Source organism: Syngnathus scovelli, chromosome 7 (genome assembly GCF_024217435.2).
Source record: "Syngnathus scovelli strain Florida chromosome 7, RoL_Ssco_1.2, whole genome shotgun sequence".
Lineage (NCBI taxonomy): Eukaryota > Metazoa > Chordata > Actinopteri > Syngnathiformes > Syngnathidae > Syngnathus > Syngnathus scovelli.
The window spans coordinates 19976931-19996991 of NC_090853.1; the positions used below are offsets into that span (position 1 = coordinate 19976931).

At 58.7% G+C, this 20061-nt stretch overlaps 6 pseudogenes; all 6 read right to left on the reverse strand.

Moving 5' to 3' along the window:
• Positions 1 to 223: 223 nt before the first annotated feature.
• LOC125972966 (5S ribosomal RNA) lies at positions 224 to 342 on the reverse strand (annotated as a pseudogene).
• Positions 343 to 1187: 845 nt separating this feature from the next.
• Positions 1188 to 1306, reverse strand: LOC125972958 (5S ribosomal RNA; annotated as a pseudogene).
• A 4008-nt stretch (positions 1307 to 5314) lies between these two features.
• LOC125972972 (5S ribosomal RNA) lies at positions 5315 to 5423 on the reverse strand (annotated as a pseudogene).
• Positions 5424 to 10305: 4882 nt separating this feature from the next.
• Positions 10306 to 10424, reverse strand: LOC125972952 (5S ribosomal RNA; annotated as a pseudogene).
• An 844-nt stretch (positions 10425 to 11268) lies between these two features.
• Positions 11269 to 11387, reverse strand: LOC125972959 (5S ribosomal RNA; annotated as a pseudogene).
• A 4006-nt stretch (positions 11388 to 15393) lies between these two features.
• LOC125972973 (5S ribosomal RNA) lies at positions 15394 to 15502 on the reverse strand (annotated as a pseudogene).
• Between the last annotated feature and the right edge of the window lie 4559 nt (positions 15503 to 20061).

Genomic DNA, 20061 nt, shown 5'->3' on the forward strand with positions numbered 1-20061 from the left:
AGACTGCTGCTTTGAGTTCACAGGGAGCCATGCTCTTTATTCACTGTACATAGAGGTTTTGAACTCGTGTTGTAGTTTCAGTGTCGGAGTTCAAACTAGGCTTGCAGTTTCCGAATGCCATTCGTGATGGGTGTTGTAAAAAGGTCTTGGCTTAAACGATTGAAGTGCACATAAGAAAAAAAAAAAAAAAAAAGAGCTTGAAGTGCACATAAGAAAAAGAAAAAGCTTACAGCACCTCGTATTCCCAGGCAGTCTCCCATCCAAGTACTAACCAGGACCGACCCTGCTTAGCTTCCGAGATAAGACGAGATCAGGCGTTCTCAGGGTAGTATGGCCGTAAGCCGTGAGGTGACCCAACATTTTGCATTTTATAGACACAATCGCCCCTGAAACTAGCGAGCAAGCCAATGAAGCCTTCAAAACTGCTTCGGCACATGGAGACCAAGCATCCTGCATTAAAAGACAAACCTTAACCACTTCGGGTTTCATTGTCTCCGATTACGCCTGGATGGGACCGGCTCGTTTCTGAGAAACAAGCTCGGTGCTCCCAATAATTCAACGTAATGGTGACTTTTATTTTTATGTGGTTTATATTTGTTTTTATGCCAGTCGTATCATTTTATTTAATCCTATTTATATATATATTTATTATAAATGTAGTATTTATTTATATAGATTTATTGTTTATTTATATATATAAAGGCAGGTCCGCAAAAATATTTCTGACGCGTAGCCGGTCCGTGGCGCAAGAAAGTTTGGGGACCACTAGTCTAAAAGAATCTGGCCGTAACTGGAATAGGGTTCTACGCGAATGCCCAACGGAAAAGTGAAGTGCACAAAACCTGCATTTGGCTGTATCAAAATAAATGTCATGAAAAAGGTAAAAACACTACATGGAAGCGCAATGTGTTGTGCTGGGTTCTTTTACAAGTAAAGACTGCTGCTTTGAGTTCACAGGGAGCCATGCTCTTTATTCACTGTACATAGTCTGTCCTCTAGCGGTAAAAACGTGAACTGCAATGCTATGGCTGTCGCCACACAATGTAGGTTTTAAACTCGTGTTGTAGTTTCAGTGTCGGAGTTCAAACTAGGCTTGCAGTTTCCGAATGCCATTCGTGATGGGTGCTGTAAAAAGTTCTTGGCTTAAACGATTGAAGTGCACATAAGAAAAAAAAAAAAAAAAAAAAAGCTTACGGTAACTGGTATTCCCAGGCGGTCTCCCATCCAAGTACTAACCAGGCCCGACCCTGCTTAGCCTCCGAGATCGGACGAGAGCGGGCGCTCTCAGGGTAGTATTGCCGTAAGCCGTGAGACCGCTCAGAATTTTTCATTTTATAGACACAATCGCCCCTGAAACCATGCCAAGCAGCGGCGGGACTTGATGGCTGTGGTAAAAGTTTCCTTTCACAATTGACGTGGGAAAAAAAAAAAAAAAAAAAAGGCTTTCAGCACCTGGTATTCCCGGACGGTCACCCTTCCCTTTTGTTTTTCTTTTTTTTTTTACAACCAGGGCCCCCCTCCGCGAGTCGTCACCTTATCGTGGTGGAGGGGTTTGCGTGCCCCTATGATCCTAGGAGCCATGCTGTCGGGGGCTTCATGCCCCTGGTAGGGTCACCCATGGCAAACGGGTCCTAGGTGAGGGGCCAGACAAAGCACGGCTCACAAGCCTCTTATGATGAGTAATATAAATGGACTTAGTTTTCCCTCGCCCGGACGCGGGTCACCGGGGCCTCCCTCTGGAGCCAGGCCTGGAGGCGGGGCTCGAAGGCGAGCGTCTGGTGGCCGGGCCTTCGCCCATGGGGCCCGGCCGGGCATAGCCCGAAATGGAAACGTGGGTCCCCCTTCCCATGGGCTCACCACCTGTGGGAGGGGCCGAAGGGGTCGGGTGCAATGTTAGCTGGGCGGCAGCCAAAGGCGGGGACCTTGGCGGTCTGATCCCCGGCTGCAGAAGCTGGCTCTTGGGACATGGAATGTCACCTCTCTGGCTGGAAAGGAGCCCGAGCTGGTGTGCGAGGCAGAAAGATTCCGACTAGATATAGTCGGACTAGCCTCCACACACAGTTTGGGTTCCGGTACAAGCCCTCTCGAGAGGGGTTGGACTCTCTTCCACTCTGGAGTTGCCCACGGTGAGAGGCGTCGAGCAGGTGTGGGTATACTTATTGCCCCCCGGCTGGGCGCCTGCACATTGGGGTTCACCCCGGTGAACGAGAGGGTAGCCTCCCTCCGCCTTCGGGTGGGGGGACGGGTCCTGACTGTTGTTTGTGTCTATGCACCAAACAGCAGCTCAGAGTACCCACCCTTCTTGGGGTCCCTGGAGGAAGTGCTGGAGAGCGCTCCTTCTGGGGACTCTATCGTTCTACTGGGTGACTTCAATGCTCACGTGGGCAATGACAGTGAGACCTGGAAGGGCGTGATTGGGAGGAACGGCCCCCCTGATCTGAACCCGAGCGGTGTTCTATTGTTGGACTTCTGTGCTCGACACGGATTTTCAATAATGAACACCATGTTCAAACATAAGGGTGTCCATGTGTGCACTTGGCACCAGGACACCCTAGGCCGCAGTTCGATGATCGACTTTGTAGTCGTGTCATCGGATTTGCGGCCGCATGTTTTGGACACTCGGGTGAAGAGAGGGGCGGAGCTGTCAACTGATCACCACCTGGTGGTGGGTTGGCTCCGATGGTGGGGGAAGATGCCGGTCCGACCTGGCAGACCCAAACGCTCTGTGAGGGTCTGCTGGGAACGTCTGGCAGAATCTCCTGTCAGGAAGAGCTTCAACTCCCACCTCCGGCAGAGCTTTTCCCACGTCCCGGGGGAGGCGGGGGACATTGAGTCCGAGTGGACCATGTTCCGCGCCTCCATTGTTGAGGCGGCCGACCGGAGCTGTGGCCGTAAGGTCGTTGGTGCCTGTCGTGGCGGCAACCCCCGAACCCGCTGGTGGACACCGGCGGTAAGGGATGCCGTCAAGCTGAAGAAGGAGTCCTATCGGGCCGTTTTGGCCTGCGGGACTCCGGAGGCAGCTGACAGGTACCGGATGGCCAAGCGGAACGCGGCTTCGGCGGTTGCTGAGGCAAAAACCCGGGCGTGGGAGGAGTTCGGTGAGGCCATGGAGAATGACTTTCGGACGGCTTCGAGGAAATTCTGGTCCACCATCCGGCGTCTCAGGAGGGGGAAGCAGTGCAACGTCAACACTGTTTACAGTGGGGATGGCGTGCTGCTGACCTCGACTCGGGACGTCGTGAGTCGGTGGGGAGAATACTTCGAAGACCTCCTCAATTCCACCTACACGCCTTCCATTGAGGAAGCAGGGCCTAGAGACTCTGAGGCGGATTCTCCAATCTCTGGGGTCGAAGTCACTGAGGTAGTTAAAAAACTCCTCGGTGGCAAGGCCCCGGGGGTGGATGAGATCCGCCCAGAGTTCTTAAAGGCTCTGGATGTTGTGGGGCTGTCATGGCTGACACGCCTCTACAACGTTGCGTGGATATCGGGGACAGTGCCTCTGGATTGGCAGACTGGGGTGGTGGTTCCCCTCTTTAAGAAGGGGGACCGGAGGGTGTGTTCCAATTACAGGGGAATCACACTCCTCAGCCTCCCTGGTAAGGTCTATTCAGGGGTGCTGGAGAGGAGGGTCCGTCGGGAGGTCGAACCTCGGATTCAGGAGGAGCAGTGTGGCTTTCGTCCTGGCCGTGGAACAGTGGACCAGCTCTACACCCTCGGCAGGATCCTCGAGGGTGCATGGGAGTTTGCCCAACCAGTCCACATGTGTTTTGTGGACTTGGAGAAGGCGTTCGACCGTGTCCCTCGGGAGGTTCTGTGGAGGGTGCTTCGGGAGTACGGGGTGCCGAGCCAACTGATAAGGGCGGTTCGGTCCCTGTATCACCGATGCCAGAGTCTGGTCCGCATTTCCGGCAGTAAGTCGGATTCGTTCCCAGTGAGGGTTGGACTCCGCCAAGGCTGCCCTTTGTCACCGATTCTGTTCATAATTTTTATGGACAGAATTTCTAGGCGCAGCCGAGGCGTTGAGGGGGTCCGGTTTGGGGACCTCAGCATCGCGTCTCTGCTTTTTGCAGATGACGTGGTGCTGTTGGCTTCTTCAGGCCGTGATCTCCAGCTCTCGCTGGAACGGTTCGCAGCCGAGTGTGAAGCGGTCGGGATGAGGGTCAGCACCTCCAAATCCGAGTCCATGGTCCTCGATCGGAAAAGGGTGGAATGCCCTCTCCGGATCGGGGATGAGATCCTGCCCCAAGTGGAGGAGTTCAAGTATCTTGGAGTCTTGTTCACGAGTGAGGGGAGGATGGAGCGTGAGATCGACAGGCGGATCGGTGCAGCGTCGGCAGTAATGCGGACCCTGTACCGGTCCGTTGTGGTGAAGAGAGAGCTGAGCCAAAAGGCAAAGCTCTCAATTTACCGGTCGATTTACGCTCCTACCCTCACCTATGGTCACGAGCTATGGGTCGTGACCGAAAGAACGAGATCTCGGATACAAGCGGCCGAAATGAGTTTTCTCCGCAGGATGTCCGGGCTCTCCCTTAGAGATAGGGTGAGAAGCTCGGTCATCCGGGAGAGACTCGGAGTAGAGTCGCTACTCCTCCACGTTGAGAGGAGCCAGATGAGGTGGCTCGGGCATCTTATCAGGATGCCTCCTGGACGCCTCCCTGGGGAGGTGTTCCGGGCATGTCCCACCGGTAGGAGACCCCAGGGACGACCCAGGACGCGCTGGAGAGACTATGTCTCTCAGCTGGCCTGGGAACGCCTTGGGATCCCCCGGGATGAGCTGGATGAAGTGGCTGGGGAGAGGGAAGTCTGGGAGTCCCTCCTGAAGCTGTTGCCCCCGCGACCCGACCCCGGATAAGCGGAAGAAGATGGATGGATGGATGGACAACCAGGGCCGAAACAGGCTTTCTTCCAAGGCTTTTGGTGTTTTCTGGAAACATGGCTATCATGAAAAGTTATTGACAGCTTTTTATGCGGTAGCACGAATTTGCCGTTGCGACCTGCATTTTGCTGAATCAAAATAAATGCCTTGAAAAGTTTAAAAACACTTCATGGAAGTGTTGTGTTGGGTTCTTTTACAAGTCAAGCCTGCTGCTTTGAGTTCACAGGGAGCCATGCTCACTGTACATAGTCTGCTCTCTAGCGGTAAAAAATTTAACTACAATGCTGTGGATGTCACCACATAATATAGCTTTCAAACTCGTGTTATAGTTTTAATGTCGGAGTTTAAATTAGGCTTGCTGTTTCCAGATGCCATTCGTGATGGGTGTTGTAAAAAATAGCTTCTTAAACGATTGAAGTGCACATAAGAAAAAGAAAAAGCTTACAGCACCTGTTATTCCCAGGCGGTCTCCCATCCAAGTACTAACCAGGCCCGACCCTGCTTAGCTTCCGAGATCGGAGGTTCTCAGGGTAGTATGGCCGTAAGCCGTGAGGTGACCCAACATTTTGCATTTTATAGACACAATCACCCCTGAAACTAGCGAGCGAGCCAATGAAGCCTTCAAAACTGCTTCGGCACATGGAGACCAAGCATCCTGCATTAAAAGACAAACCTTAACCACTTCGGGTTTCATTGTCTCCGATTACGCCTGGATGGGACCGGCTCGTTTCTGAGAAACAAGCTCGGTGCTCCCAATAATTCAACGTAATGGTGACTTTTATTTTTATGTGTTTTATATTTGTTTTTATGCCAGTCGTATCATTTTATTTAATCGTATTTACCGTATTTTCCGGTGTACAGGTCGACTCGGTGTATAAGTCGACCCCCTAAAATTCGACGGAAATTTACGATTTTATGATATATCCTTTGTATAAGTCGAGCTCAATTGTTGCATTATATTAGACTTCAAAATTCAATATGCGAAATTTATTGACGAAATGTCTTCAAATTCTGGTAGGCCGTGCGCATGCTGCTGTTTATAAGCACCGCGGAGGAGATCGCGGCTGGCGAGCTCGCGCACGCCGCCCGGCACCAACGGGAGGCCGGAAATAGCTCCAAGCCGAGCGGATCGGCACTTTATAAGCACCGCGGAGGAGATCGCGGCGCCTCATTGGACTTCCAGCGGCCGGCGAGCTCGCGCACCCGCCCGGCACATCCGGGAGGCCGTGCGCACGAGCCAAGTGGCCGAAAATAGCCCCCGCCGAGCGGATCGGCTGTTTATAAGCACCGCGGAGGTGGTCGCGGCGCCTCATTCGACTTCCAGCGGCCGGCGAGCTCGCGCACCCGCCCGGCACATCCGGGAGGCCGTGCGCACGAGACAAGTGGCCGAAAATAGCCCCCGCCGAGCGGATCGGCTGTTTATAAGCACCGCGGAGGTGGTCGGGCGCCTCATTCGACTTCCAGCGGCCGGCGAGCTCGCGCACCCGCCCGGCACATCCGGGAGGCCGTGCGCACGAGCCAAGTGGCCGAAAATAGCCCCCGCCGAGCGGATCGGCTGTTTATAAGCACCGCGGAGGTGGTCGCGGCGCCTCATTCGACTTCCAGCGGCCGGCAAGCTCGCGCACCCGCCCGGCACATCCGGGAGGCCGTGCGCACGAGCCAAGTGGCCGAAAATAGCCCCCGCCGAGCGGATCGGCTGTTTATAAGCACCGCGGAGGTGGTCGGGCGCCTCATTCGACTTCCAGCGGCCGGCGAGCTCGCGCACCCGCCCGGCACATCCGGGAGGCCGTGCGCACGAGCCAAGTGGCCGAAAATAGCCCCGCCGAGCGGATCGGCTGTTTATAAGCACCGCGGAGGAGGTCGCGGCGCCTCATTCGACTTCCAGCGGCCGGCGAGCTCGCGCACCCGCCCGGCACATCCGGGAGGCCGTGCGCACGAGCCAAGTGGCCGAAAATAGCCCCCGCCGAGCGGATCGGCTGTTTATAAGCACCGCGGAGGTGGTCGCGGCGCCTCATTCGACTTCCAGCGGCCGGCGAGCTCGCGCACCCGCCCGGCACATCCGGGAGGCCGTGCGCACGAGCCAAGTGGCCGAAAATAGCCCCCGCCGAGCGGATCGGCTGTTTATAAGCACCGCGGAGGTGGTCGCGGCGCCTCATTCGACTTCAAGCGGCCGGCGAGCTCGCGCGCCCGCCCGGCACATCCGGGAGGCCGTGCGCACGAGCCAAGTGGCCGAAAATAGCCCCCGCCGAGCGGATCGGCTGTTTATAAGCACCGCGGAGGTGGTCGCGGCGCCTCATTCGACTTCCAGCGGCCGGCGAGCTCGCGCACCCGCCCGGCACATCCGGGAGGCCGTGCGCACGAGCCAAGTGGCCGAAAATAGCCCCCGCCGAGCGGATCGGCTGTTTATAAGCACCGCAGAGGTGGTCGCGGCGCCTCATTCGACTTCCGGCGGGCGGCGAGCTCGCGCACCCGCCCGGCACATCCGGGAGGCCGTGCGCACGAGCCAAGTGGCCGAAAATAGCCCCCGCCGAGCGGATCGGCTGTTTATAAGCACCGCGGAGGTGGTCGCGGCGCCTCATTCGACTTCAAGCGGCCGGCGAGCTCGCGCACCCGCCCGGCACATCCGGGAGGCCGTGCGCACGAGCCAAGTGGCCGAAAATAGCCCCCGCCGAGCGGATCGGCTGTTTATAAGCACCGCGGAGGTGGTCGCGGCGCCTCATTCGATTTCCAGCGGCCGGCGAGCTCGCGCACCCGCCCGGCACATCCGGGAGGCCGTGCGCACGAGCCAAGTGGACGAAAATAGCCCCCACCGAGCGGATCGGCTGTTTGTAAGCACCGCGGAGGTGGTCGCGGCGCCTCATTCGACTTCCAGCGGCCGGCGAGCTCGCGCACCCGCCCGGCAACTCCGGGAGGCCGTGCGCACGAGCCAAGTGGACGAAAATAGCCCCCGCCGAGCGGATCGGCTGTTTATAAGCACCGCGGAGGTGGTCGCGGCGCCTCATTCGACTTCCAGCGGCCGGCGAGCTCGCGCACCCGCCCGGCACATCCGGGAGGCCGTGCGCACGAGCCAAGTGGCCGAAAATAGCCCCCGCCGAGCGGATCGGCTGTTTATAAGCACCGCGGATGTGGTCGCGGCGCCTCATTCGACTTCAAGCGGCCGGCGAGCTCGCGCACCCGCCCGGCACATCCGGGAGGCCGTGCGCACGAGCCAAGTGGCCGAAAATAGCCCCCGCCGAGCGGATCGGCTGTTTATAAGCACCGCGGAGGTGGTCGCGGCGCCTCATTCGACTTCCAGCGGCCGGCGAGCTCGCGCACCCGCCCGGCACATCCGGGAGGCCGTGCGCACGAGCCAAGTGGCCGAAAATAGCCCCCGCCGAGCGGATCGGCTGTTTATAAGCACCGCGGAGGTGGTCGCGGCGCCTCATTCGATTTCCAGCGGCCGGCGAGCTCGCGCACCCGCCCGGCACATCCGGGAGGCCGTGCGCACGAGCCAAGTGGACGAAAATAGCCCCCGCCGAGCGGATCGGCTGTTTGTAAGCACCGCGGAGGTGGTCGCGGCGCCTCATTCGACTTCCAGCGGCCGGCGAGCTCGCGCACCCGCCCGGCAACTCCGGGAGGCCGTGCGCACGAGCCAAGTGGCCGAAAATAGCCCCCGCCGAGCGGATCGGCTGTTTATAAGCACCGCGGAGGTGGTCGCGGCGCCTCATTCGACTTCCAGCGGCCGGCGAGCTCGCGCACCCGCCCGGCACATCCGGGAGGCCGTGCGCACGACCCAAGTGGCCGAAAATAGCCCCCGCCGAGCGGATCGGCTGTTTATAAGCACCGCGGAGGTGGTCGCGGCGCCTCATTCGACTTCAAGCGGCCGGCGAGCTCGCGCACCCGCCCGGCACATCCGGGAGGCCGTGCGCACGAGCCAAGTGGCCGAAAATAGCCCCCGCCGAGCGGATCGGCTGTTTATAAGCACCGCGGAGGTGGTCGCGGCGCCTCATTCGACTTCCAGCGGCCGGCGAGCTCGCGCACCCGCCCGGCACATCCGGGAGGCCGTGCGCACGAGCCAAGTGGCCGAAAATAGCCCCCGCCGAGCGGATCGGCTGTTTATAAGCACCGCGGAGGTGGTCGCGGCGCCTCATTCGACTTCCAGCGGCCGGCGAGATCGCGCACCCGCCCGGCACATCCGGGAGGCCGTGCGCACGAGCCAAGTGGCCGAAAATAGCCCCCGCCGAGCGGATCGGCTGTTTATAAGCACCGCGGAGGTGGTCGCGGCGCCTCATTCGACTTCCAGCGGCCGGCGAGCTCGCGCACCCGCCCGGCACATCCGGGAGGCCGTGCGCACGAGCCAAGTGGCCGAAAATAGCCCCCGCCGAGCGGATCGGCTGTTTATAAGCACCGCGGAGGTGGTCGCGGCGCCTCATTCGACTTCCAGCGGCCGGCGAGCTCGCGCACCCGCCCGGCACATCCGGGAGGCCGTGCGCACGAGCCAAGTGGCCGAAAATAGCCCCCGCCGAGCGGATCGGCTGTTTATAAGCACCGCGGAGGTGGTCGCGGCGCCTCATTCGACTTCCAGCGGCCGGCGAGATCGCGCACCCGCCCGGCACATCCGGGAGGCCGTGCGCACGAGCCAAGTGGCCGAAAATAGCCCCCGCCGAGCGGATCGGCTGTTTATAAGCACCGCGGAGGTGGTCGCGGCGCCTCATTCGACTTCCAGCGGGCCGCGCACTCGCGCACGCCGCCCGGTTCAAATTTTCTAAGTGCAACGCACAATGAGATGCATGAGAAACGGCCTTGGTTACCATCACATTTGAAGCGATGAATACGAAGTTAAATTTTATGACGCGGTGTATAAGTCGAGGTCGATTTTTTTCGGTCGATTTTGGATCGAAAAAGGTCGACCAATACACCGGCAAATACGGTATATATACTTATTATAAATGTAGTATTTATTTATATAGATTTATTGTTTATTTATATATATAAAGGCAGGTCCGCAAAAATATTTCTGACGCGTAGCCGGTCCGTGGCGCAAGAAAGGTTGGGGACCACTAGTCTAAAAGAATCTGGCCGTAACTGGAATAGGGTTCTACGCGAATGCCCAACGGAAAAGTGAAGTGCACAAAACCTGCATTTGGCTGTATCAAAATAAATGTCATGAAAAAGGTAAAAACACTACATGGAAGCGCAATGTGTTGTGCTGGGTTCTTTTACAAGTAAAGACTGCTGCTTTGAGTTCACAGGGAGCCATGCTCTTTATTCACTGTACATAGAGGTTTTGAACTCGTGTTGTAGTTTCAGTGTCGGAGTTCAAACTAGGCTTGCAGTTTCCGAATGCCATTCGTGATGGGTGTTGTAAAAAGGTCTTGGCTTAAACGATTGAAGTGCACATAAGAAAAAAAAAAAAAAAAGAGCTTGAAGTGCACATAAGAAAAAGAAAAAGCTTACAGCACCTCGTATTCCCAGGCAGTCTCCCATCCAAGTACTAACCAGGCCCGACCCTGCTTAGCTTCCGAGATAAGACGAGATCAGGCGTTCTCAGGGTAGTATGGCCGTAAGCCGTGAGGTGACCCAACATTTTGCATTTTATAGACACAATCGCCCCTGAAACTAGCGAGCAAGCCAATGAAGCCTTCAAAACTGCTTCGGCACATGGAGACCAAGCATCCTGCATTAAAAGACAAACCTTAACCACTTCGGGTTTCATTGTCTCCGATTACGCCTGGATGGGACCGGCTCGTTTCTGAGAAACAAGCTCGGTGCTCCCAATAATTCAACGTAATGGTGACTTTTATTTTTATGTGGTTTATATTTGTTTTTATGCCAGTCGTATCATTTTATTTAATCCTATTTATATATATTTATTATAAATGTAGTATTTATTTATATAGATTTATTGTTTATTTATATATATAAAGGCAGGTCCGCAAAAATATTTCTGACGCGTAGCCGGTCCGTGGCGCAAGAAAGTTTGGGGACCACTAGTCTAAAAGAATCTGGCCGTAACTGGAATAGGGTTCTACGCGAATGCCCAACGGAAAAGTGAAGTGCACAAAACCTGCATTTGGCTGTATCAAAATAAATGTCATGAAAAAGGTAAAAACACTACATGGAAGCGCAATGTGTTGTGCTGGGTTCTTTTACAAGTAAAGACTGCTGCTTTGAGTTCACAGGGAGCCATGCTCTTTATTCACTGTACATAGTCTGTCCTCTAGCGGTAAAAACGTGAACTGCAATGCTATGGCTGTCGCCACACAATGTAGGTTTTAAACTCGTGTTGTAGTTTCAGTGTCGGAGTTCAAACTAGGCTTGCAGTTTCCGAATGCCATTCGTGATGGGTGCTGTAAAAAGTTCTTGGCTTAAACGATTGAAGTGCACATAAGAAAAAAAAAAAAAAAAAAAAAAGCTTACGGTAACTGGTATTCCCAGGCGGTCTCCCATCCAAGTACTAACCAGGCCCGACCCTGCTTAGCCTCCGAGATCGGACGAGAGCGGGCGCTCTCAGGGTAGTATTGCCGTAAGCCGTGAGACCGCTCAGAATTTTTCATTTTATAGACACAATCGCCCCTGAAACCATGCCAAGCAGCGGCGGGACTTGATGGCTGTGGTAAAAGTTTCCTTTCACAATTGACGTGGGAAAAAAAAAAAAAAAAAAGGCTTTCAGCACCTGGTATTCCCGGACGGTCACCCTTCCCTTTTGTTTTTCTTTTTTTTTTTACAACCAGGGCCCCCCTCCGCGAGTCGTCACCTTATCGTGGTGGAGGGGTTTGCGTGCCCCTATGATCCTAGGAGCCATGCTGTCGGGGGCTTCATGCCCCTGGTAGGGTCACCCATGGCAAACGGGTCCTAGGTGAGGGGCCAGACAAAGCACGGCTCACAAGCCTCTTATGATGAGTAATATAAATGGACTTAGTTTTCCCTCGCCCGGACGCGGGTCACCGGGGCCTCCCTCTGGAGCCAGGCCTGGAGGCGGGGCTCGAAGGCGAGCGTCTGGTGGCCGGGCCTTCGCCCATGGGGCCCGGCCGGGCATAGCCCGAAATGGAAACGTGGGTCCCCCTTCCCATGGGCTCACCACCTGTGGGAGGGGCCGAAGGGGTCGGGTGCAATGTTAGCTGGGCGGCAGCCAAAGGCGGGGACCTTGGCGGTCTGATCCCCGGCTGCAGAAGCTGGCTCTTGGGACATGGAATGTCACCTCTCTGGCTGGAAAGGAGCCCGAGCTGGTGTGCGAGGCAGAAAGATTCCGACTAGATATAGTCGGACTAGCCTCCACACACAGTTTGGGTTCCGGTACAAGCCCTCTCGAGAGGGGTTGGACTCTCTTCCACTCTGGAGTTGCCCACGGTGAGAGGCGTCGAGCAGGTGTGGGTATACTTATTGCCCCCCGGCTGGGCGCCTGCACATTGGGGTTCACCCCGGTGAACGAGAGGGTAGCCTCCCTCCGCCTTCGGGTGGGGGGACGGGTCCTGACTGTTGTTTGTGTCTATGCACCAAACAGCAGCTCAGAGTACCCACCCTTCTTGGGGTCCCTGGAGGAAGTGCTGGAGAGCGCTCCTTCTGGGGACTCTATCGTTCTACTGGGTGACTTCAATGCTCACGTGGGCAATGACAGTGAGACCTGGAAGGGCGTGATTGGGAGGAACGGCCCCCCTGATCTGAACCCGAGCGGTGTTCTATTGTTGGACTTCTGTGCTCGACACGGATTTTCAATAATGAACACCATGTTCAAACATAAGGGTGTCCATGTGTGCACTTGGCACCAGGACACCCTAGGCCGCAGTTCGATGATCGACTTTGTAGTCGTGTCATCGGATTTGCGGCCGCATGTTTTGGACACTCGGGTGAAGAGAGGGGCGGAGCTGTCAACTGATCACCACCTGGTGGTGGGTTGGCTCCGATGGTGGGGGAAGATGCCGGTCCGACCTGGCAGACCCAAACGCTCTGTGAGGGTCTGCTGGGAACGTCTGGCAGAATCTCCTGTCAGGAAGAGCTTCAACTCCCACCTCCGGCAGAGCTTTTCCCACGTCCCGGGGGAGGCGGGGGACATTGAGTCCGAGTGGACCATGTTCCGCGCCTCCATTGTTGAGGCGGCCGACCGGAGCTGTGGCCGTAAGGTCGTTGGTGCCTGTCGTGGCGGCAACCCCCGAACCCGCTGGTGGACACCGGCGGTAAGGGATGCCGTCAAGCTGAAGAAGGAGTCCTATCGGGCCGTTTTGGCCTGCGGGACTCCGGAGGCAGCTGACAGGTACCGGATGGCCAAGCGGAACGCGGCTTCGGCGGTTGCTGAGGCAAAAACCCGGGCGTGGGAGGAGTTCGGTGAGGCCATGGAGAATGACTTTCGGACGGCTTCGAGGAAATTCTGGTCCACCATCCGGCGTCTCAGGAGGGGGAAGCAGTGCAACGTCAACACTGTTTACAGTGGGGATGGCGTGCTGCTGACCTCGACTCGGGACGTCGTGAGTCGGTGGGGAGAATACTTCGAAGACCTCCTCAATTCCACCTACACGCCTTCCATTGAGGAAGCAGGGCCTAGAGACTCTGAGGCGGATTCTCCAATCTCTGGGGTCGAAGTCACTGAGGTAGTTAAAAAACTCCTCGGTGGCAAGGCCCCGGGGGTGGATGAGATCCGCCCAGAGTTCTTAAAGGCTCTGGATGTTGTGGGGCTGTCATGGCTGACACGCCTCTACAACGTTGCGTGGATATCGGGGACAGTGCCTCTGGATTGGCAGACTGGGGTGGTGGTTCCCCTCTTTAAGAAGGGGGACCGGAGGGTGTGTTCCAATTACAGGGGAATCACACTCCTCAGCCTCCCTGGTAAGGTCTATTCAGGGGTGCTGGAGAGGAGGGTCCGTCGGGAGGTCGAACCTCGGATTCAGGAGGAGCAGTGTGGCTTTCGTCCTGGCCGTGGAACAGTGGACCAGCTCTACACCCTCGGCAGGATCCTCGAGGGTGCATGGGAGTTTGCCCAACCAGTCCACATGTGTTTTGTGGACTTGGAGAAGGCGTTCGACCGTGTCCCTCGGGAGGTTCTGTGGAGGGTGCTTCGGGAGTACGGGGTGCCGAGCCAACTGATAAGGGCGGTTCGGTCCCTGTATCACCGATGCCAGAGTCTGGTCCGCATTTCCGGCAGTAAGTCGGATTCGTTCCCAGTGAGGGTTGGACTCCGCCAAGGCTGCCCTTTGTCACCGATTCTGTTCATAATTTTTATGGACAGAATTTCTAGGCGCAGCCGAGGCGTTGAGGGGGTCCGGTTTGGGGACCTCAGCATCGCGTCTCTGCTTTTTGCAGATGACGTGGTGCTGTTGGCTTCTTCAGGCCGTGATCTCCAGCTCTCGCTGGAACGGTTCGCAGCCGAGTGTGAAGCGGTCGGGATGAGGGTCAGCACCTCCAAATCCGAGTCCATGGTCCTCGATCGGAAAAGGGTGGAATGCCCTCTCCGGATCGGGGATGAGATCCTGCCCCAAGTGGAGGAGTTCAAGTATCTTGGAGTCTTGTTCACGAGTGAGGGGAGGATGGAGCGTGAGATCGACAGGCGGATCGGTGCAGCGTCGGCAGTAATGCGGACCCTGTACCGGTCCGTTGTGGTGAAGAGAGAGCTGAGCCAAAAGGCAAAGCTCTCAATTTACCGGTCGATTTACGCTCCTACCCTCACCTATGGTCACGAGCTATGGGTCGTGACCGAAAGAACGAGATCTCGGATACAAGCGGCCGAAATGAGTTTTCTCCGCAGGATGTCCGGGCTCTCCCTTAGAGATAGGGTGAGAAGCTCGGTCATCCGGGAGAGACTCGGAGTAGAGTCGCTACTCCTCCACGTTGAGAGGAGCCAGATGAGGTGGCTCGGGCATCTTATCAGGATGCCTCCTGGACGCCTCCCTGGGGAGGTGTTCCGGGCATGTCCCACCGGTAGGAGACCCCAGGGACGACCCAGGACGCGCTGGAGAGACTATGTCTCTCAGCTGGCCTGGGAACGCCTTGGGATCCCCCGGGATGAGCTGGATGAAGTGGCTGGGGAGAGGGAAGTCTGGGAGTCCCTCCTGAAGCTGTTGCCCCCGCGACCCGACCCCGGATAAGCGGAAGAAGATGGATGGATGGATGGACAACCAGGGCCGAAACAGGCTTTCTTCCAAGGCTTTTGGTGTTTTCTGGAAACATGGCTATCATGAAAAGTTATTGACAGCTTTTTATGCGGTAGCACGAATTTGCCGTTGCGACCTGCATTTTGCTGAATCAAAATAAATGCCTTGAAAAGTTTAAAAACACTTCATGGAAGTGTTGTGTTGGGTTCTTTTACAAGTCAAGCCTGCTGCTTTGAGTTCACAGGGAGCCATGCTCACTGTACATAGTCTGCTCTCTAGCGGTAAAAAATTTAACTACAATGCTGTGGATGTCACCACATAATATAGCTTTCAAACTCGTGTTATAGTTTTAATGTCGGAGTTTAAATTAGGCTTGCTGTTTCCAGATGCCATTCGTGATGGGTGTTGTAAAAAATAGCTTCTTAAACGATTGAAGTGCACATAAGAAAAAGAAAAAGCTTACAGCACCTGTTATTCCCAGGCGGTCTCCCATCCAAGTACTAACCAGGCCCGACCCTGCTTAGCTTCCGAGATCGGAGGTTCTCAGGGTAGTATGGCCGTAAGCCGTGAGGTGACCCAACATTTTGCATTTTATAGACACAATCGCCCCTGAAACTAGCGAGCGAGCCAATGAAGCCTTCAAAACTGCTTCGGCACATGGAGACCAAGCATCCTGCATTAAAAGACAAACCTTAACCACTTCGGGTTTCATTGTCTCCGATTACGCCTGGATGGGACCGGCTCGTTTCTGAGAAACAAGCTCGGTGCTCCCAATAATTCAACGTAATGGTGACTTTTATTTTTATGTGTTTTATATTTGTTTTTATGCCAGTCGTATCATTTTATTTAATCGTATTTACCGTATTTTCCGGTGTACAGGTCGACTCGGTGTATAAGTCGACCCCCTAAAATTCGACGGAAATTTACGATTTTATGATATATCCTTTGTATAAGTCGAGCTCAATTGTTGCATTATATTAGACTTCAAAATTCAATATGCGAAATTTATTGACGAAATGTCTTCAAATTCTGGTAGGCCGTGCGCATGCTGCTGTTTATAAGCACCGCGGAGGAGATCGCGGCTGGCGAGCTCGCGCACGCCGCCCGGCACCAACGGGAGGCCGGAAATAGCTCCAAGCCGAGCGGATCGGCACTTTATAAGCACCGCGGAGGAGATCGCGGCGCCTCATTGGACTTCCAGCGGCCGGCGAGCTCGCGCACCCGCCCGGCACATCCGGGAGGCCGTGCGCACGAGCCAAGTGGCCGAAAATAGCCCCCGCCGAGCGGATCGGCTGTTTATAAGCACCGCGGAGGTGGTCGCGGCGCCTCATTCGACTTCCAGCGGCCGGCGAGCTCGCGCACCCGCCCGGCACATCCGGGAGGCCGTGCGCACGAGACAAGTGGCCGAAAATAGCCCCCGCCGAGCGGATCGGCTGTTTATAAGCACCGCGGAGGTGGTCGGGCGCCTCATTCGACTTCCAGCGGCCGGCGAGCTCGCGCACCCGCCCGGCACATCCGGGAGGCCGTGCGCACGAGCCAAGTGGCCGAAAATAGCCCCCGCCGAGCGGATCGGCTGTTTATAAGCACCGCGGAGGTGGTCGCGGCGCCTCATTCGACTTCCAGCGGCCGGCAAGCTCGCGCACCCGCCCGGCACATCCGGGAGGCCGTGCGCACGAGCCAAGTGGCCGAAAATAGCCCCCGCCGAGCGGATCGGCTGTTTATAAGCACCGCGGAGGTGGTCGGGCGCCTCATTCGACTTCCAGCGGCCGGCGAGCTCGCGCACCCGCCCGGCACATCCGGGAGGCCGTGCGCACGAGCCAAGTGGCCGAAAATAGCCCCCGCCGAGCGGATCGGCTGTTTAGAAGCACCGCGGAGGTGGTCGCGGCGCCTCATTCGACTTCCAGCGGCCGGCGAGCTCGCGCACCCGCCCGGCACATCCGGGAGGCCGTGCGCACGAGCCAAGTGGCCGAAAATAGCCCCCGCCGAGCGGATCGGCTGTTTATAAGCACCGCGGAGGTGGTCGCGGCGCCTCATTTGACTTCCAGCGGCCGGCGAGCTCGCGCACCCGCCCGGCACATCCGGGAGGCCGTGCGCACGAGCCAAGTGGCCGAAAATAGCCCCCGCCGAGCGGATCGGCTGTTTATAAGCACCGCGGAGGTGGTCGCGGCGCCTCATTCGACTTCCAGCGGCCGGCGAGCTCGCGCACCCGCCCGGCACATCCGGGAGGCCGTGCGCACGAGCCAAGTGGCCGAAAATAGCCCCCGCCGAGCGGATCGGCTGTTTATAAGCACCGCGGAGGTGGTCGCGGCGCCTCATTCGACTTCCAGCGGCCGGCGAGCCCGCGCACCCGCCCGGCACATCCGGGAGGCCGTGCGCACGAGCCAAGTGGCTGAAAATAGCCCCCGCCGAGCGGATCGGCTGTTTATAAGCACCGCGGAGGTGGTCGCGGCGCCTCATTCGACTTCCAGCGGGCGGCGAGCTCGCGCACCCGCCCGGCACATCCGGGAGGCCGTGCGCACGAGCCAAGTGGCCGAAAATAGCCCCCGCCGAGCGGATCGGCTGTTTATAAGCACCGCGGAGGTGGTCGCGGCGCCTCATTCGACTTCCAGCGGCCGGCGAGCCCGCGCACCCGCCCGGCACATCCGGGAGGCCGTGCGCACGAGCCAAGTGGCCGAAAATAGCCCCCGCCGAGCGTATCGGCTGTTTATAAGCACCGCGGAGGTGGCCGCGGCGCCTCATTCGACTTCCAGCGGCCGGCGAGCTCGCGCACCCGCCCGGCACATCCGGGAGGCTGTGCGCACGAGCCAAGTGGCCGAAAATAGCCCCCGCCGAGCGGATCGGCTGTTTGTAAGCACCGCGGAGGTGGTCGCGGCGCCTCATTCGACTTCCAGCGGCCGGCGAGCTCGCGCACCCGCCCGGCACATCCGGGAGGCCGTGCGCACGAGCCAAGTGGACGAAAATAGCCCCCGCCGAGCGGATCGGCTGTTTGTAAGCACCGCGGAGGTGGTCGCGGCGCCTCATTCGACTTCCAGCGGCCGGCGAGCTCGCGTACCCGCCCGGCAACTCCGGGAGGCCGTGCGCACGAGCCAAGTGGCCGAAAATAGCCCCCGCCGAGCGGATCGGCTGTTTATAAGCACCGCGGAGGTGGTCGCGGCGCCTCATTCGACTTCCAGCGGCCGGCGAGCTCGCGCACCCGCCCGGCACATCCGGGAGGCCGTGCGCACGAGCCAAGTGGCCGAAAATAGCCCCCGCCGAGCGGATCGGCTGTTTATAAGCACCGCGGAGGTGGTCGCGGCGCCTCATTCGACTTCCAGCGGCCGGCGAGCTCGCGCACGCGCCCGGCACATCCGGGAGGCCGTGCGCACGAGCCAAGTGGCCGAAAATAGCCCCCGCCGAGCGGATCGGCAGTTTATAAGCACCGCGGAGGTGGTCGCGGCGCCTCATTCGACTTCCAGCGGACGGCGAGCTCGCGCACCCGCCCGGCACATCCGGGAGGCCGTGCGCACGAGCCAAGTGGCCGAAAATAGCCCCCGCCGAGCGGATCGGCTGTTTATAAGCACCGCGGAGGTGGTCGCGGCGCCTCATTCGACTTCCAGCGGCCGGCGAGCTCGCGCACCCGCCCGGCACATCCGGGAGGCCGTGCGCACGAGCCAAGTGGCCGAAAATAGCCCCCGCCGAGCGGATCGGCTGTTTATAAGCACCGCGGAGGTGGTCGCGGCGCCTCATTCGACTTCCAGCGGCCAGCGAGCTCGCGCACCCGCCCGGCACATCCGGGAGGCCGTGCGCACGAGCCAAGTGGCCGAAAATAGCCCCCGCCGAGCGGATCGGCTGTTTATAAGCACCGCGGAGGTGGTCGCGGCGCCTCATTCGACTTCCAGCGGCCGGCGAGCTCGCGCACCCGCCCGGCACATCCGGGAGGCCGTGCGCACTAGCCAAGTGGCCGAAAATAGCCCCCGCCGAGCGGATCGGCTGTTTATAAGCACCGCGGAGGTGGTCGCGGCGCCTCATTCGACTTCCAGCGGCCGGCGAGCTCGCGCACCCGCCCGGCACATCCGGGAGGCCGTGCGCACGAGCCAAGTGGCCGAAAATAGCCCCCGCCGAGCGGATCGGCTGTTTATAAGCACCGCGGAGGTGGTCGCGGCGCCTCATTCGACTTCCAGCGGCCGGCGAGCCCGCGCACCCGCCCGGCACATCCGGGAGGCCGTGCGCACGAGCCAAGTGGCCGAAAATAGCCCCCGCCGAGCGGATCGGCTGTTTATAAGCACCGCGGAGGTGGTCGCGGCGCCTCATTCGACTTCCAGCGGCCGGCGAGCTCGCGCACCCGCCCGGCACATCCGGGAGGCCGTGCGCACGAGCCAAGTGGCCGAAAATAGCCCCCGCCGAGCGGATCGGCTGTTTATAAGCACCGCGGAGGTGGTCGCGGCGCCTCATTCGACTTCCAGCGGCCGGCGAGCCCGCGCACCCGCCCGGCACATCCGGGAGGCCGTGCGCACGAGCCAAGTGGCCGAAAATAGCCCCCGCCGAGCGGATCGGCTGTTTATAAGCACCGCGGAGGTGGTCGCGGCGCCTCATTCGACTTCCAGCGGCCGGCGAGCTCGCGCACCCGCCCGGCACATCCGGGAGGCCGTGCGCACGAGCCAAGTGGCCGAAAATAGCCCCCGCCGAGCGGATCGGCTGTTTATAAGCACCGCGGAGGTGGTCGCGGCGCCTCATTCGACTTCCAGCGGCCGGCGAGCTCGCGCACCCGCCCGGCACATCCGGGAGGCCGTGCGCACGAGCCAAGTGGCCGAAAATAGCCCCCGCCGAGCGGATCGGCTGTTTATAAGCACCGCGGAGGTGGTCGCGGCGCCTCATTCGACTTCCAGCGGCCGGCGAGCTCGCGCACCCGCCCGGCACATCCGGGAGGCCGTGCGCACGAGCCAAGTGGCCGAAAATAGCCCCCGCCGAGCGGATCGGCTGTTTATAAGCACCGCGGAGGTGGTCGCGGCGCCTCATTCGACTTCCAGCGGCCGGCGAGCCCGCGCACCCGCCCGGCACATCGGGAGGCCGTGCGCACGAGCCAAGTGGCCGAAAATAGCCCCCGCCGAGCGGATCGGCTGTTTATAAGCACCGCGGAGGTGGTCG